This window comes from Myotis yumanensis, unplaced genomic scaffold (assembly GCF_028538775.1).
Source record: "Myotis yumanensis isolate MYYU_CA2020_CCGP unplaced genomic scaffold, mMyoYum1.0.hap1 SCAF_8, whole genome shotgun sequence".
NCBI lineage: Eukaryota > Metazoa > Chordata > Mammalia > Chiroptera > Vespertilionidae > Myotis > Myotis yumanensis.
Genome location: NW_027223759.1, coordinates 37,350,419 through 37,368,378, shown reverse-complemented (window position 1 = coordinate 37,368,378; position 17,960 = coordinate 37,350,419). Strand labels below are relative to the sequence as shown.

General features: G+C 39.0%; 1 protein-coding gene across 2 annotated transcripts in view; it reads left to right on the top strand.

Moving 5' to 3' along the window:
- PPP1R1C (protein phosphatase 1 regulatory inhibitor subunit 1C) overlaps positions 1-17,960 on the top strand; it is a 100,210-nt gene that overhangs the window by 81,285 nt on the left and 965 nt on the right. The window lies entirely within an intron of this gene.

Below are 17,960 nucleotides of genomic sequence, written 5' to 3'. Positions count from 1 at the left end.
CCACCCTTCATCTCTCCTGTGAGCTTTCCGTTTCCTACCATTCCCTCTTATCCTTTAAATGCAAGTATCCTCCCAGCGTTTTGTAAAGTTCACAGGGGAAGAGATGTTTACCTTTTATTCATTCATATGTTTCAAGTACCTAGAACATGGTGGGTACTCCATAAATGCTAGTTGAATGAAAAAATATTGGAATGTAGAGCAAAAGATGGATTAGCTTGAAATATTTAATTTTTTACAAATTGAAATAATAATCTGCAATTTTTAAGAAAGGTAGATGGAAGAGAGATTACATACCTGCTGAAAGTTAAACATTCACTATGTAGATCAGAGGTTATTCGTGGAAGCCATGAACCCTGTTTTGTTTATCCCATATAATAATTTTTCTTTATTATTAGCTGTCATCATTTAAACATAGATTTAATGCGAAGGTTCAGATGTATGGCTTGTCTTGGAAAGCAAGGAGAGGGGCAACACTGGACTCACATCTCTGCAGGACAACAATTGCCTGGATCTGATTTGAGGCTGACCCCCCACCACCTCCCACAAGCACATAGGCTCACAAGATGAAGCACAGGATCTTCATTTGCCAAAGTCCTCACCAGTCAATATAGTAGCCATACTCTTAGGTCTATTGTCAATTGTGGTTTATTATTGAACTTGAGCTTTTGTGTGTGTGTGTTTTTTTATAGTACGGCTGTTTTACCCACTTATGTTATCTGACTGGCCTCTTTAGTCAGATGTCATTGCAATCCGTGATATTGATAATATTCGACTAACAAATAATTTGTGTTCCAATTGGGTTTTCTGATATCCTTAGAAACACATGCCTATCTCATTTTATTGAACTTCATTTCATTATGCTTCTCAGATGTTAATTTTTTTTTTTTTACAAATTGAAGGCAAGCTCCTCTACCAGGAAAAAGATTCTGACTCTTTTTATTGCAATACACACTTTATTGCAGTGGTCTGGAACCGAACCCACCATATCTTTGGGATTGTCTGTCGATTAAACTCCTCAGCATGGCTAATCAGGCTGCACAGAACCTGTCTGCTCCTGTCCTCTGACCCGCCTTCACAACTCTCCACTTGGCTTTAAATGTACTCCTATTTTCAGTCTTCAATGCCCTCTTCCTTTTTCTTAAGTATGTCAAGCTCCCCACAGCCTCTATGCCTTTATATAGGGTGTCCCATAAAAACATATACATGCACTTTGAATAATCATAAAGGCAGTGTCTATTAAAATACATTTCATTTTCAAAATTGAGCTATCAGCTGTTAAAATGTGTATATATTTTTGGGGACACCGTCTATTTTCAGTTTCCTTTACTACAATTTCTTTCTTTTAGATAATCACCATGGCAGGCTCTTAATTTTACCACACATGCAAACATTTATTAGACACGATGTTCTGAAATCTCAGTGCATTTTAGCCCTCTGTCCTTTCAAGTTCTCCAACTAGGCCCTTCAATTTAAGGCTTACCCAAGGGAAAGGAGACAATTTCCTAGTGGCTGAATTAATTGAAACTCCGAGTAAGAACCAGGTGACAAAGACTGCACACGGAACAAATTGGAATCACAAGACTATGGTCCACTTTGAAAAATATATGCTCTTCTGTTATTAGATCTTAAAGCCCTCTACATGCAAGTGCAAGGTTATTCTTTCAGTGTATCTAGCCAATAGACATATCTTGAACACCACTCATTTTCCTGAATAAAAATTATTTCTAGCACACCATATGCTAATTAATAAACTTTCTGATATTGATTGGAGTTAAAAATGGTGCTCCTCTGATGTAGATTTTTCTATTAGAATCCTTCAAATGCTTACAAACTATTCCCTGAGTATTAGCCTTATTAGTGTACTTGAAATATTAATCAACCATCCCTAAGAAGTAGATAAAATTAACACACTCACTCCTATACACATGTACTCACACATATCATATTCTCTTTTCTGATGTGTTTTAAAGTAAATCATAGGCAAACATAACAATTAGGGAATCACTCATATATAGAATAAATAACTGAGAATCCTGTCCGCACTTTTCACACCCCCCCCCCCCCCCCGGCCCCCATACCAATTTTGAGTGAATTGACATGAGACTAAACAGTTAGTTTGCTACAGGGACAAAGAATGCCTGGTTCACCCCTTTACTCTTTCCATGGTTCAGATGGAATTTGAAGAAATTGTGTCTGGCACCTCCCACTCTAACTTGAAATGTATTTGGTCACAGAAACAAAGCAGTCTTGGTTTGGCTTAAAATGGAGCTGTTGGCTTTGCATTTCTGGATCTTTATGGGTTAAATAGGCGTCGCAGGCTTCCCTCAATAATTATCATAAAACACAAATTAGGTCCCATCCCTTTTCTCTTCCTGCTCTTCCAGAAAAATTCATTTCATACATGTGTAAGCAGCAACGTAGAATTTACTGAATTTCACAAGATAAACTGAGGAGAGGGTTTCGTGTCAGATATTCCAGCGTCAACTCTCTTAACTTTGTCATGAGACATACTCTTCTTCCGGGTGTCTTCTTCCTCACACGTGATCCAACGGATGTCCTCTCTTCCGCTTCCCTTCCTTCAGAAGCTCCCCCGCTCCTGCTGATCCCATTCCCTCCCAAAAGCACAAGTATTTCTCTCCGTTTACATGCTTAATAACCTTACCATTTACTCTGAATCTCAGCATAGGCCCCAAAGCCCCAGCATTTACTATTAGTGCGTTTATCAAACCAGCAAATGTAGGTCTTTTCCTCTGGAGGATTTGTATGTTAACAGCCTAGAAAAATAAAACTAAACTTCCCACATTGTTACATGTGTTCTTCTAGAAAAATAGATTGAGTTCCAAAAACCTTACAAATATGTTTTTGAAACACAATCCCTCCTTAATTTGGAGAGTTTTTGAGTAATGGACATAGAAAAACATGCTCATTAATTTTGGATTTTTGTCACGTATGATGGATGCAGCTTCTTATGACACACGGGGGTAAACTCAAAATAAATGAAAGATTTAAATGTGTTCTTCCCAGAAAGAAAACATAGGCTGTAAAATCTCAGACATTTTTTGTAGCAATATTTTTTCTGATACATCTCCTTGGGCAAACCACAATGCGATATCACTTCACACCTGTCAGAATGGCTAGCATCAATAAATAAATAAACAAGTGCTGGCGAGGATGTGGAGAAAAGGGAACCTTCATGCACTGTTGGTGGGAATGCAGATTTATGCAGCCATTGTGGAAAGCAGTATGGAGTTACCACAAAAAGTTAAAAATGGAACTGTCTTATGACCCATCGATTCTACTTCTGCGAATATATTTGAAATACTAATTTGAAAGAATGTATGCACACCTATGTTCATTGCAGCATTATTTATGATAGCCAAGATTTAGAAGCAGCCCAAGTGTCTATCAGTAGTTGAGTGGCTAAAAAAAAAATCTGTGGTACATTTACACAATGAAATACTCCTCTGCCATAAAAAAAGAGAAGGAAATCTTACCTTTTGCGACAGCATGAATGGACCTGAAGAGTATTTTGCTAAGTGAACTATGCCAGTCAAAGAAATACAAATACCATATGATTTCACTTATGTGTGGAATCTAATGAACAAAATAAACTAGCAAACAAAATAGAAACTGACTCATAGATCCAGAGAACAGACTGGCAGCTGTCAGAGGGGAAGGTTTTGGGGAACTGAGTGAAGAAGGTGAAGGGATTAAGCAAAGCAAAACAGAAGAACTTTAGACACAGACATCAGTATAGTGATTACCAGAGGGAAAAGGTTGTGAGGGGATGTAGAAGAAGGTAAAGGGGGGATAAATGGAGATGGAAAGAGACTTGACTTAGGATGCTGAAAACACAATACAATATGCAGATGATGTAGTATAGAATTGTCCACCAGAAACCTATATAATTTTATTAACCAATGTCACCCCAATAAATTCAATTAAAAACAAACTAAATTTTCAAAGAACCTAAAAAATAAAATACAGTACATTCAAACAAGAATATTCTACAAAACCATTAAAATATGTTTATTTATAAAATGTCTTAATGATTCACCATATTATATTAAGAAGAAAATTTTATGATATGCTATTAAATGGAGAAAGTAAGAAAGATATGGTATTTTGCTCTAACGTGAGGGGAAATGGTAAAATGTTAATAGCATTTTTCACTAAATAGAGGGATCATGGATGATCTATTGTCCACTTTGTACTTTTCTGGGTTTCCAACAAAGGTCACATACTATTTTTATATAATAAATAATAAAGTATTCTTGCAAAAGCACAAAACAAATTTTTGGATTTTTGTCAAATATAATGGATGTGGCTTTTTATGATGGTATCTGGTCTATAACAAAAAGGTACAAGCTGTACTGTCTCAGCACACACTAATCTACAGTTATTTGTGTACAGAGAGTATGATCCTAAGAATAAATATCTAAAAATAATTGGAGATCATAATAAGCTCCCTAAAATAACTTCGTTGGGGAAAAAAAAACAGATGAAAAATTTGATTCTAGTAACTGACTCATCAACAGATGAGATGTGTCTCTACATTCTGTTGGTGATCATAATTTCTAGGGAAAAATCAGGACAAAGGTCATTTGTAATGCTGCAATGATATTGGTGCAGGAAGTCATTTTGGAGACGTTGGAATTCCTAGGACATTTTCATAATTTATGAGGAAAGCACTTCAGAATATTTGAAATTACTATCTTCCTTATTTCTAAGTAGAATCATTCCTACTGGAGGCAGAGAATAGGGACTGATCTAAATATTATGAGGTAAGGAACAGTACAAAGTCCTAATTTCCTGAAACATCTCCACCTGGGGTGGTCGTTCTTGGTATCTGGATTAAAATTGCCATTACTTGAACCTTTCTTTGGAGATATGATAAAGAAATGTATATTCCTCAGGAAAAAGATGTTAAAATGTTCACCCTATTATATTGCAAGGCAGGAAGGAGGAGGTTTAATTAGGAATAGTCTGTGACTAGAAGAATGCTATCTTGGCCTAAAGGGAATGAGAAATTAAATTCCATAGTGGGAGAAGAACTAGATTAGAAGTCAGGAACTTTGAGTCCTGATGCTGTTTTTGGTATTGACTTGACAAGGCTCCTTGGGTGACTCATTTCATTTTTGTGAAATGCAGAATGTGGATCATAGAAGTAGCCTTTCTGACTTTACAGTGTTATGCTAAGGATAGAATGACATGCATTCTTTTCTTTAAAAAATTGAAAAGTGCTATAAAAATATAAGGTATTATTAAACAGGATGATAGAATTAAGATCAGGAAAATAAAATGGGTGGTAGAGGGAGCCTCATTTCAGGTTAGCTAGTGATAACTATAAATATTGATAATGTAGAATGACGATGCAAAGGAAGGAAAGAGGACCAAGCTTCTAAAACAATCCTACACTCTAAGATGGATTGGATGCCCATGGGGCAGTTGGGATAAATTATGCTTAAACTGAACTTCACTTTTACCTAGAATTGCCTGTTATGATCATTTGAGTGGGAAAAAAATATATATGAACAAAAATCATTATGGCATCAAGAATATAGATTCTGGCCCTAGCTAGTTTGGCTCAGTGGATAGAGTGTCGGCCTTCGGACTGCAGGGTCCTAGGTTCGATTCTGGTCAAGGGCATATGCCAGGGTTTCGGGCTTGATCCCCAGTAGGGGGCGTGCAGGAGGCAGCCGATCAATGATTCTCACCATTGATGTCTCTCTCTCTCTCTCTCTCTCTCTCTCTCTCTCTTCCTCTCTGAAAGCAATAAAAATATTTTTAAAAAAGAATACAGATTCTGTTTACTTGTATATTCAAAGCCAAATTGAAATAATGATAAGGTTGAAGCATGAGCTAATATAATAGAGGATTTTAAAAAGTACTTTTGCTATATTTTCTTAGAGTCGTTAGTGTCACTATCTGGTTATGTCATCTCCATAATTGTTTAAGTAAATATTTAACCTGAGAAAACTGACAAATTATAAACCTAGGTTGGCACACTTCTGGGTAAAACACTTCTTTTAGAATCACTCAAATAGTTTTATCTGGTTATTTTAAAATCCACACGACTAGAACTAACGATAAATGCTCAGGGTTTTGTAGTAATAAAATTACTGCCTCGGGACCAAGGAGAGCATGAACTGAGTGGTGGTAATTTTGACCTCTGGTCTGCTAGTTTATGATACTTAGCCTTCCAAAGACGCCTTGCCTGTAGGGAGACAATTAATGATTTTGTGAAAAAACTGTCCTAAATTTTCTCTATTATTTTAATTTCAGTAATGAATCTAAGGTTTAGAAGTAACTTGAAAGATACTCCCGAGACACAATGAAACATTTCCCACCTTTGTCTGGTCAGCTCAGCGTAAGTTTCACTCAAAGCTGGAGATATGGCAACAAACGACAACAAAAACAAAAAGAAGAAAAAGAAAAATGAATACCCTTCTGTCTCCCATCCCAAAAGGAGATGCCAGGAAAGATATAAGAGAGAGAAAAGACTATGCAGGACATTTTGGGTTTCACATTTTAAAAACTATACCTACTTAGCTTAGGCAAAGGGAAATCTATGGAAAGTTTACTTGGTTACTTCATGTTATTAGGGAAATTAAACTACTAGAGCAGCAGTGAGCCTCAGAAAACAAAGAGAAACAAATGAGGCTGCCATCTCTTCTATTTCATTCATTTTGCCTGTCAAATTGATCCTCACCACAGTCGCCTGCAGACCAATTCTCTCCTTAAGGAGGAGACATGGTTATCAAGAGCAAACAACTTTAATATTCTGTACTATCTATAATTTAAAAACTCTCTCCTGATGACTTGGTTTCTGACAGCAAGATCATGGAGGAAGGATTATGACTGGCGCAGCACAGGTCAGGTCTGCCTGGCCTTGTCCTCCCATGATCAGAGTGTGGAGAGAGTGGTTCCTGGAAGAAGGTGAGTGGGAGAATAGTCTTTCACCCCAACAAGGGGAAAGGAGAGAGTATTGCCCAAAAAGACTAAACAAGAAATACTCATAAAGAACAAATCAGGAATCAGGAACGCCTGGGAGATAATGTTACCTGTTGAGAAATTAACAAACGTTCCTGAGAACCTTATACCTCTTATTTCTGGCCTTTCTAATGATAATCTGGCAGCGCTGTTGGTGAATCCCCAGAACACACAGCCTCCAATTCTAAAAATGGATTGTGTTATGAAAATTGACTTGTAAAGGATTTGGATCTGTGAATATACAGAATCAATACCAGTAGTGGTATATTTTTTTTTCCAGGGCAGTTTATAGAAGCAGAATCCGCACTATGCCCAAATGGAGGAAATTTGTTGCTCGTAGACCTGCCCTGACAGAAATGATGAAAGAAGTTCTTTAGATAGAAGAAACATTGTAAAGATCAGAAACTTGGATCTACCTAAAGAAAGGAAGAGCATCATTAAAGGAATAAGTCAAGTTAAAATTAAAACTTTAACTTTTCTTATTATTTTTTAAAAGAATAGTTTTTTAACTGGAAAGTGCTAGTTCTGTGAGTTGATAGTTATATCCAGTCTCAGATCTTCAGTGGATTGGATGTGGATGAGGAAAGTACATTTGAGCTTAAAGATATAACAATAGAAACTCCCCAAACAGAAAAGCAAAGAGTTAAAATACAAAACAGTATATGCAAGAATTGTGGGAACCTGTGCCTCTGGACTATGACCTTCGCGGGTGCTCCTCAGCCTCCCTCCCCCATTAGGTGACACGTAAGACTACAGGGGAGTGGAATCGGCATCTCCTTCCCCCAGGTAGGTTAGTCTCTGATAGAACCTCCGGAGGTTGGGCTGTGGTGAAACATTTTCCCTGGGGAGAGACCTTGTAAAGAAGAACAGAGTTCCCCTTTTCTGAAAATGTCCACTGTCCCCTTTCCTGTCAGAAGCATGAGCTTTTTCTTTGACTTTTATTGCAGGAAACGAATAGAACTCCCAGAGGTAAAATTGACAAAAGTGTGAGGTCCCCTTCTGGCCCCCCACTTCTCACCCCACCCAGAGTTTTTAATCTCTCAGCCTGTTCACACCGAGCCTCCAGCCATTCAGCAATTGCACCTTAGGTTTTTCTACCCTGGCACCGGTTCCTACCTAAGCTTCTGCCCCAGTAACTTGTGTTTGTCTGTATTCACGTGTCTGTCTCTCCATATTTTGGCAGGGATTTGCCCTGTGACCTTACTTCTCAAACGGATCTAAGAATTGTTTGTGTTTGCTTTTTTATTCCAGTTTGTTAAGCTTTTATTTATTTTTTTTTAAAAAGATATTTTATTGATTTTTTACAGAGAGGAAGGGGGAGGGATAGAGAGTTAGAAACATCAATGAGAGAGAAACATCGATCAGCCGCCTCCTGCACACTCCCTTCTGGGGATGTGCCCACAACCAAGGTACATGCCCTTGACCAGAATCGAACCGGGGACCCTTCAGTCTGCAGGCCGACGCTCTATCCACTGAGCCAAACCGGTTAGGGCATGTTAAGCTTTTTTACTTGTTATAACAGAGTGGTGACTTCTAAGTTCCTTACATCCCAGACCCAGAATGATTCTTTGTAAATGTAGATCAGATCATGTTGCTCCTCTACTAAAAAAATACAAATAAAAATAAACCCACCTGCCAGTGGCTCCCTGTAATAACAGCCAAAACTCTTATAATGTCCCATAGGGTCCTACTACCTGGGCAGGCTGCTCCTCCTCCCTGCCTGCTTTCATCTCGCTAAGCTGACCTTCTTCTACTCTCCATCATTCACCTCATTTCTGACACTCCAGGCTCACTGCTGTTCTTTGACCATGGCAGGCATGCTCCAAACTTAAAGCCTTTGCAATTCTTGTTCCAGCTGCTTGGGGTGGTCTTTTCCCAGTAAGTCTAGTCAGGGTCTATTCTTGCCAGCAGGCTCTGCTGTTACCGGAAGATTTCTCATGAACTTAGAATCAAAACTGGATCACTTGGTTATGTGGCTGGGCATATACTGGCAATAGCCTATGGTACCCTGTAGGTACCATGGCTTCCATCAGAAAGTACCCTGCCTGAAAGACAGCCTTCAAGCATACCAACACAGGACACCCTCCTGTAAACACACTTAAGAAACAGACAGCATTTACTTTTGTAGCTATAAATGCAACCCTCCTTTCATTATTTAATTTTTAGTGCTTTCAAGGCTAACCACTGACTTTTGCTGATTGATGCGGTCTTTATTTTAGATATACTATTGTGTCCAATCAATGGCAGTCAAGTCTCATAGACTAGGGAGCCGTTCTGTCTCTTTCTAAAGTGACATTGCCCAACACAGTTTAGCTCCATTATGTGTAGGCTTAAAAATTTAACTCTACTTCTGAGTTCATGGGGAACGCATTAGCTAAGAAGAAAAAGGGGGTATGAGAGGCACTTGACTGTGGAGGGCAAAAGAGGCACTCAGTCTAGCAAAGTGACTCTCTAGGTCGAGTAGCAGGATCCTCGAAAAATTTATATAAATTTATATAAATTCTTGCCTGGCCCCAACCTCAGACTTACTGATAAAGACATGGGCACTTTACATTTTGATAAGTGAGACTAGATTGCTCTCCAAAGATTTTACTTGAATCCACACTTTTAATAATAGTATATAAGTGTACCTCCTCAGTATTTACTGCTAAATCTTTCACTAAGGCTCTTGGGCACTGGCGTTAGTAAAATATATGATAGATAAACATATACATGATATATAATACTTATAAACATCAAATAAACATGCTGTTTCTATTTCTATATATTATGAAGAGAGAAGCATATTACAAGTTGATTCACCTATAGAAAAATGCTTCCCTGTGTGTTTATTTACAGTTTGTCTTAACTGACCAGTCACCATATTAGAACAGAGATTAACTGTGCTGTGTATATGTAGTTTGCTTCAAATAAAGTAGAAAGAGATCGATTTAAGGTGAGTCCAGAATATATGTGTTTGGCTTTGGAATGATATCAATGTCCTTTGATGTCTGTGATCCTTGGTGAGTTAATGTATAGCTATTCATTGTAAGTTAATGACGAGAAGATTAAATAAACTATATGTGAAAGCATTTTGAGAAAAGTAAAGCACATTTTTAATCTGAGAGATGATGGGCTTTCCTGAGGAGTTTGCCATACCATATTATAGGTTAAATATATTTCACGTTTACCTAGCATGGTTATTTTGATAAAATTTGGTGTCAAAACACAAGGAACCATTAGAAAACTGTTTTCCTAAGGCCACTGAAATCACTCTTTTGTATATGGCAGGCTTTTAGAAAACTAATGTGTTTTGCACATAGTTTTCTCATATGGAAATCAGATTTGCTCTTTCCTTTACTCCAGCCAGCGCACTGCTCAATAAATGGCTTTTCAAATTATATTCCGAGTTGGAAACCTTCTTTACCATATCAGGATTTACAAATGCATTATTTGTCCTACTGGTTCATAACATCTCTTCAATGAATTAACTTCACTGATGCCCACACCGTCATCCCTTGACCTACATTACGATCCGATCTGTAGTTGTGTCTCGCTCATGCTCAACACACAGTGGGGAGGGGTGTGCTTTTTTATATGAACTCATATTGCTTGATGGCTACTATGTCTCATCGCCCAGACCAAGTCATGATATAATTTCTGTGCCACCCAGAATCTAGTCCCAGATCTGAGCAGGGCAGAGAGAAAGGCTGCTTCTTTCTAGTAACCTGAACGTTATTTGTAACTGGGTTCGATCCTGGAAACATTCCCGGAAGGTAAAATTTTATATTTCCTGAATTCTATTCAAAACAATGACAACAGCAAAGACTGAAACATTACATCTAATCTCTCAGCCGTGTAACGGCCTTTGAAAGAGCTTGACAATAAGAAGGGTCTCATGATCCTGCGAATCAAATTTCCCTTCTGGTTTTAACTTCAAAAAAGATCAATGACAGTGGAAGATTGAGTCCTGGCGACTCAGATGAACAGCCCCCAATAGGAATTAAAGACCCTGGTTTGTGTCCCAACTCAGCCAATGATTGCTCTGTGAAGTTAAGCAAGTCATTTTGCTATCTGAATTTCTTCCTTCATCTTTAAATTGCAGAGATTAGACTAGGATTCATAGTCACAATTTTAAAACTGTGCACCTTCTTCCCTAAAAAGGCACAAATGCAACTATAAATATAATTCTAAGAGGGGTCAGAGGCTTTCTATAACCCACCCACAGATTCATTAGAGGGCTTTCAGATGATTTCTAAGATCTAAAGTATGTGGTTTAAAAAATGAATCCATTTACATGTGCTACTCCCGATGTGAATTAGTTTTAAAATATAGAGATTTGGGCCAGTTATGTCTTTTGATGTTATAATTACTTTTTGTAACTTTTGCTGTTATAATTACTTTTTGTAACTTAGAGTACTCACAGCAGAGCTATTTTTCAGTTAAAAAAAAAAAAATCTCCTTTGTGAATTAATAACATCGCAGGGTCAGTGTAGTTGCTAGTTTACCCTGCTACTCAATGCAGGGTTCCTTCTATAACTTGCCTCAGAGATCAAAATGTAGCTTTGACTTGAACACACACAGTGATGGGGAGCTTACTCACATGTTTATTGCTAGGCAAACATAAAGAGTTTAGGATTTTTTTCTTTTTTTTTAAATTAAATCTTTATTGTTCAGATTATTACTGTTGTTCCTCTTTTTTCCCCCCATAGCTCTCCTCCACCCAGTTCCCACTCCACCCTCTGCCCTTACCCCTCCCACGGTCCTCATCCATAGGTGTACGATTTTTGTCCAGTCTCTTCCTGCACCCTCACACCCCTTTCCCCCCAAGAATTGTCAGTCCACTCCCTTTCCATGCCCCTGGTTCTATTATATTCACCAGTTTACTCTGTTCATCAGATTTTTTATTCAGTTGATTTTTAGATTCACTTGTTGATAGAAGTGTATTTGTTGTTCATAATTTGTATCTGTACCTTTTTCTTCTTCCTCTTCTTAAAGGATACCTTTCAGCATTTTGTATAATACTGGTTTAGTGGTGATGAACTCCTTTAGCTTTTCCTTATCTGTGAAGCTCTTTATCTGACCATCAATTCTGAATGATAGCTTTGCTGGATAAAGTAATCTTGGTTGTAGGTTCTTGCTATTCATCACTTTGAATATTTCTTACCACTCTCTTCTGGCCTGCATAGTTTCTGTTGAGAAATCAGCTGACAGTCATATGGGTACTCCCTTATAGGTAACTGACTTTTTTTCTCTTGCTGCTTTTAAGATTCTCTCTTTGTCTTTTGCTCTTGGCATTTTAATTATGATGTGTCTTGGTGTGGTCCTCTTTGGATTCCTTTTGTTTGGGGTTCTTTGCGATTCCTGGACTTGTAAGTCTATTTCTTTCACCAGGTAGGGGAAATTTTCTGTCATTATTTCTTCAAATAGGTTTTCAATGTCTTGCCCTCTCTCTTCTTCTGGCACCCCTATAATTCTGATGTTGGTACGCTTGAAGTTGTCCCAGAGGCTCCTTACACTATCTTCATATTTTTAGATTCTTTTTTCTTTTTGCTTTTCCGGTTTGGTATTTTTTGTTTCTTCGTATTTCAAATCTTTGACTTGATTCTTGGGATCCTCTTGTCTGCTGTTGGATCTCTGTATATTATTCTTTATTTCAGTCAGTGTATGCTTAATTTCTAGTTGGTCTTTTTTCATATCTTCCAGGGTCTCACTAAATTTATCGGCGGTTTTCAGAAAATTCTTGCAAAACCTTATAACCATGGTTTTGAACTCTATATCCAGTCATTTGCTTTCCTCCATTTCTGTCATTTGTGACCTGTTTCTTTGTCTCCACATTTTTTATGCTTCCCTGTATTGGTAGAGTGGCTTTGTGTGCTAGGTGTCCTATAGGGCCCAGTGGCTCAGCCTCCCCTATTACCTGAGGTGGACACTCTTGGTGCACCCCTTTGTGGGCTTTGTGCACAGTCTTGTTGTAGTCTTATTGTAGTTAAGCCTTGATTGTTGTAGGTATCACTGGGAGGAATTGACCTCCAGGCCAATTGGCTGTGAGAATCAGCTGTGTCTGCAGTGGGAGGACATCTGTGCTGAAGACACCCTTCTGGGGCAAGACTTGCTTCAGTGGGGCTTTGGTGCTCACTGAGTCTGCCCCCTGAGTGTGTCCCTTATGGGTCTGAGGAGTTGTAATCTGGATGGTTCCATTCTGACCACTGGGTACACTGGCTCTTGGATCAAAGGAGGTGCTAATCTAGCCTTTGCCTGGGGTTACCCAGCAGGAGCTACGAAGAGATCTGCAGTTTCCCCTTCCTTTTTTGGGGTTTGGAGGTGCCCAGATGAGGCCCAGCTGTGAAGCAATGCAAGCTGCTGTGGGGCTTGGGCCTTCTCTTGGAAGTTCTGGGTCTGTCTGGCCCAGCTGCAGTTTGTTAGGTAATTTTCAGATTGCAAAGGGCCAGGGCATTCATATGCAAAAGCCTCTGCCACAGTTTGGGAAGGGCGGGGTCTCAGGGAATCAACAGGGCGGAGCAAGCAGCTATGGCTGATTCTCAGCCCTGCCCTAAGGGGCCCCGAGTCTCAGTGTCCAGGTAATTGCTGCAAGCACCTCTGAGGGAAAGCTGCCCTCAAGTTCGAGTTCTGCCTGCTGCCAGACAGTCCAGTTTCTCCCCGTATGAGTCCTGGGTCCCCAGAGACTTCCTGGAACTGGAGTTCAGAGCAGTCGGGAGCTTGTGACTCCCTCCTGATTCAAAAAGACAGCCACATCCTCAGGTGCCAGCCCCTTTTCGCACCCGCTCTAGCCTCTGTACCTCTGCACTTTACTTCCACAGCTCCTCTGAGTCTCAGTGTGCTTTTCTCTTTCCTTCTAGTTGTAGAATTTCCACTCAGCCAGCCTTCCTGTAGTTCTGGATGATGTCTGTTTTGTCTTTTCATTGTATTTTTGAAGTTGTTGTGGGAGGCAGCAATTTCCGGCGTTTACCTATGCCGCCATCTTGGTTTCTCCAATTTTTTTCTTTATATTGGGCTATAATCGGCCGTCACCACATAAATTTCAGCCATTGACCCTATTTCTGTTCAGGAGCTACATAAATAAATTGTATTTCTTCCTCCAGTCTTTTAGGAATTCAGTGGCAGCCTCTTTTGTCTTCTCTTAATTCTCTCTCTGCTAAAAATTCTAGTTTCATATTTAATTCTTCTAGAAAAGTGATTTCATAAGATTACTTTTATTTTTTAAATTTTTTTTAATCGATTAAGGTATTACATATGTGTCCTTATCACCCCATTACCCCTCCATCCCCACCCCCCACTCCATAAGATTACTTTTAATCCCAATTATCTTCTTCAATGAAAATTCAGAGTCAAGAATTAAGCAGCATGGCTCAGCTGGTGTGGTACAGCGGTCGAGCGTCAGACCATGAACCAGGAGGTTGACAGTTTGATTCTGGGTCAGAGTACATGCCTGGGTTTCGGGCTTGACCGCAGTGGGGGATGTGCAGGAGGCAGCCAACTGATGATGTTCCTCTCTCATTGATGTTTCTATCTCTCTCTCCATCTCCCTTCCTCTCTCTCTTACTAGTAAAAAATCAATGAAAACATAGTTTTAAAAAAGGAGTTAGGCGGCATGATCCAGAAAATTTCTGACTAACACATGATTAGAGAGTGATTCCCTCTCTTAAACTGCTGACTCTGCTGTTAGGAATGCCACCAACACCTCCAAGAGCTCTGTTCCTAGGAACAGGTGACTCTACTGGGTCATTGTGAAATTGTGGTCACCTGAAACCCCTAGCTATAATCACCCTAGGTGGCCCTCATTCTCTATATTTTAGGTTGAAAATTATCTTTCTAAAAACAAAACTCCCTGTTGACCTCTACCATAATTGCTTAAGCCATCTATTCAGTAATTAAAACCTTTTGGAATACTCTTTGTATTGTCATTCATTATGTCATCTTATCTCCCATGTTTTGTGCCATCTACAAATGTAATAAACCTGACTTTTCCCCCCTCCAAATTTATTGGTAATCATATTGACCTGTGGTTTGCCAAGTACAAGCCTCCTTCTATGGATTCATTATTCATAATTCTTCACTCAGCCACTTCTTCACAACCTCATCCAACTCACGTTTAACCTCCTGATCTACAGGATGGAGAAGAGCATGAGTATTATGTTCTGTTTGGAGGCAATGCTTATTTATTTTCCTTTAACTTTTACTTAGTCTACTTTCCTTCCTCAAACTCTATTTTTTTTTCATTCCTTCATGTATTCATACTGCATATCCCACTCTTATATGTGGCCCTCTTTCCCATGTGTGCATTTTGCTATGGAGGAAAGAACCTACCTTGTGTTTTTTGGGGAGCCCTTTGACTTCTGCCCGGTGCAGGGCTGGCCGAGTCTGTGCTGGCGCCAGGAGGCCCTTTGCCTATGCTGAGTCAGCCCCTGGGCGGGTGAGGTGTTTTCCTACTTGAGCATCAGCACTTGGCAGAGGAGGAGGCTGAGAATCTCATCAACACCCCAAACCAAGTGATTTCCTTCCACCTCCAGAATTACTCACATGTCAAATGAGGGCTTAAAGAAAATTTAAACACTAAGTGTATGTGTGTTTGGAGATGGGAGGAGGCTGGTGAGGAGAAAGATTTATTAGCCCTCACAGACTTTACACTTTAATATCAGCATTGTTGTACCTGTAACCAAATACATATTGCTGATGGGAAAAAAAGATTCAAAACACAAATTTACCAATGATCCATTATCTAATGGAAAGATGACATTAGTGAAAACTACTTTGGGAGCCAAAATGTGTGTGGTTTTGTAGAAATGTTCGACAGAACATCTCTGTGATGTCACCAACTCTTGCCTCATCAAAACCTTTTACCTAGAAACAGTTAGTGTCACACTCAAATTAGCCTAAGAAAGGCCCTTCTAAGGTTTGCCCAAGTGAGTTATATAAGTAAGCCTTTTTACTTTTAAAAAGACTTACTTTTATAATTTTGTGACCATTAATATTGTAAAATGAATTAAGTATGGATCAAGGTAAGCAAGTAGATCTATACTCAAGTATGGAAAATTAATTAATAGTTGATTAGTGGTTTTATAAGTTGGGTATTTTGGTTACTGATTTTTAAAAAATGTTTAACCCCCCCTAATATAGACAAATTAATGTTGACATTAAGTTATTAACCCTAATTTAAAGAAAATTGTCTTAAACACAGCTTTATTACTCTGTAGCTGGTCACCTTGCAGATGAAAGGGATGAGCTTAGAGGCAATAGGACCTTTGCAAACCCAGAGATGTCCAGACAAGTTCAGTGCAGGAGAGAGAGTGGCAGACAGCTGAATGATGACTGCGCTTTAATATTTTGGAAGGAATCCTGAGATCATCTAAGCCGGGTTAATAGATACTATATCCCTGATAAGTCCTAGAGGATGTTAGGAAAATCTAGGTCAGTGTCCAAAAAGCTAAAGGTGAAAATAAGTTGGAGTCTCTGAGAGTGGAATTTTATGCCTCAGTCACTCAGTCAGCCAGCCAGTCGCTCTACCCTGAAGGACTATGATGTGTCAGACCTTCTCTTATAACTATACTACCCTTATCATCTTGAACAAATTTTATCTTCTTAGAATCTAAATTTCACCATCCAGGTATTTATCTTATGGGGTTGTTGTGAGGTCAGTGACTCAGGTATGTAAGACTCTAGCAGTAATTAACTGGATGCTTTTTAAACGTTCTTCCCTTCTCCTTAGCATTTAGACTTTTGTGTTTTTTTTACCCATGTAATTTGCAATAATATGAAAAAAATTCCATTTGTTAATAACAAACGTCTCTCTACCGTCTTGAGTCAACAGGAATTGGGAGTGATCTGTGTTTGTGGATCAAATCAAAGTATTTAAATATTATTACAACTGATCAAATATTTTTGCAAGATAATCCACCAAGCCCAAGGATGTCATTCGTTGCCAAACAGCACTCTGAAGCTTGCTCACTGCAGCACATGAAAAACCACACTTGTTTCCCCCAGTTTTTTTGTTTCATAGCAAGCATGAGCGGCAACGTCCTCTCATTTATCAGTTCTAACTGGTATGTTTTTCAGTAGTACTTATAAAAATCTCGTAAACCACTTTTCTAAAATAAAAACTATGTCTAAAATTTCCCATATGCACAGAGTGTCAGCTAGCATAAAGATAATTTTGTAGATGGATCTGGCTGTCGTGGTTGTCTTCTGATTGATATTCCAACTTTGAATTAATTTTGAAAAAAATCCGAATATACATTAGTGTGGAATGGCCAAAAACATATACCAAATTGTTCGTTTCTTCATGAATTCTACCAACCATTTATGCAATAAATATTAATGAGCACCTACTATTTGCCAGGCACTGCGTCTAGGACCCCACAGTGAAACTACATAATCCTGACATCAAGAAGTTTGTTCTATGAGAAAGATAGATAAACAAATACAGTTCTATTGGGTGATTGGTACAAGAGCAAGTGGCCCAAGAGCAGTGGGGGCATATGAGAAAGGTCATTCCACTTGGGAATTAGGGAGCCTTCACAGAGGAGGCAAGCTGCGACCAGAAGGATGAGCGGGAGATTACCAGGTGGGTGAGTAGGAAGAAGCCATTTGTCAGAGACTAGAACAAGGAAAGCATGGAGGCTTGACGGAACCTGGTCTGATCAGGGAATAGGGAAGAGTAGGTTGTATTGTTAAAGAGTAAGTTACTGTGAAAGGCGAAAGCAGGAAGGGCCGGTGAGAAATGAGGCCAAATCAGTAGGGAGAGGCCAGATCACATAAGTCTGTACAGCAGGCAAAGGTATGCCAATGTTTTTTCTCTCTGTAGGAGGTAGGGGAAGTTACTGAAGAACTTTGAGTACTGAGGTTTCATAATTATAAGTATGTTCCTATTCCCAATAACAATATTATGATTCTTTTGTTGTTTACACGTTACAATGAAATGGCAAACAGCAGCCCCTTTGTTCCTAGGGGTTTCAGTGGTTCTCGTTGTA